The following is a 1631-nucleotide window of genomic DNA, read 5'->3' on the forward strand; positions in this document are numbered from 1 at the left end:
TAACTGAGCATATTTAACTCAGAATTATAAAAATGTCACAAGAATCTCCTGCAAGTATTCAATTGTACTGAAGAAAACTATGATTTCTTTGCATAAAGAGCATAATATTTCTATATCAACACCTGTTTGTTTTTCCTATCCACAGAAATGTTTTAAACAGTGTTGATTCTATTTAGTGTTTGATCAATTTTGTATCCATGCTAAAGGTGTTTAATAGAGATGCTCAGTTTTGAGAAAAGCTATTTTAGCTTCTAAATCAACTGTAGTAATTTTTCTATGAAGAAATATTTTCCATTTTGTCTGCAGACATTAATATTAGAAAATGTTACATGAAGATGATAATAAACATTCTATTTCTTCCCGGGAGATACTGGATAAAATGGGCCAACAGAATCTGATAATGCTGCCCAAATTCATTCTACTGGAGGTCACAAGGTGCCCAGAGCTGCAGGTTCCCCTTTTTGGGGTCTTTCTCCTCATCTACATGGTCACAGTGGTGGGCAATCTGGGCATGATCATCCTGACAAGGGTGGACCCCCACTTCCACACACCTATGTATTTCTTTATCAGACACCTGGCTTTCATTGATCTTGGCAATTCCACTAACATTTGTCCCAACATGCTGGTAAATTTTGTTGTGGAGCAGAATACCATTTCCTATTATGCCTGTGCCATGCAGATGGCTTTCTGCATTATGTTCATTGTCAGTGAATTTTTCATGTTGTCAGCTATGGCCTATGACCGCTATGTGGCCATCTGTAACCCTCTGCTCTACAGTGTTATCAGGACACCGAGGGTTTGCCGTGTGCTTGTGGGTATCCCCTACCTCTATGTATCTCTGATGTTCACCTTTAAGACTTCTACATCAACTTTCTGTGGCTCTAATATCATTATGCACTTCTACTGTGAGGAAGTTATTTTGCTATCCATGCTGTGCTCAAATGCACAAGAACTAGAAAGGTTGACCATAACATTTTCAGCATTAAATTTGATTTCCTCTCATTTGGTAGTCCTAGTGTCCTACATGTTGATTCTCATAGCCATATTTCAAATGCATTCTGCTGAAGGCAGGAAAAAAGCTTTCTCCACATGTGCTTCTCATCTGACAGTGGTGGTTGTGTTCTATGGGACTCTACTATTTATGTACCTACAGCCCACATCTGCTCACTCTGCTGATTCTGACAAAATTTCCTCTGTGTTTTACACTTTAGTTATTCCCATGCTTAACCCCTTAATCTATAGTTTAAGGAACAAACAGGTAAAAAAAATGCCTTCCATAGGGTTTTTAAGAACACACACAGTATTTTTATTTCAAATTCATCATAGAGTGTTTTCCTAATGAAATTTGGCAAAGGCAAATGTACTTGAAAATCTTTTCAATAGACATAATTTCAATATTTTGACTCCTAAACAAAGACTAATTATAGGGCACAAATAGATAATTTCACTTATATTGAGAAATTAACCTCATAAGCTGGATAGCAGGAAAATATGACTTCTTTCCAAACTGCATTACTCTGTGTTCTCCAGAGAAATAGACTGAAAGGAGATTTGTATTACTGCAAAGATACTATGAAATTTACTGTAAGAATTGGCTCACCTAACAATGAGTCATGGGAAACCTGAATTCT

General features: G+C 36.8%; 1 pseudogene; it reads left to right on the forward strand.

Moving 5' to 3' along the window:
• Positions 1-379: 379 nt before the first annotated feature.
• LOC119509559 lies at positions 380-1326 on the forward strand (annotated as a pseudogene).
• The last annotated feature ends 305 nt before the right edge of the window (positions 1327-1631 follow it).

Source organism: Choloepus didactylus, chromosome 14, assembly GCF_015220235.1.
Source record: "Choloepus didactylus isolate mChoDid1 chromosome 14, mChoDid1.pri, whole genome shotgun sequence".
Taxonomy (NCBI): domain Eukaryota; kingdom Metazoa; phylum Chordata; class Mammalia; order Pilosa; family Megalonychidae; genus Choloepus; species Choloepus didactylus.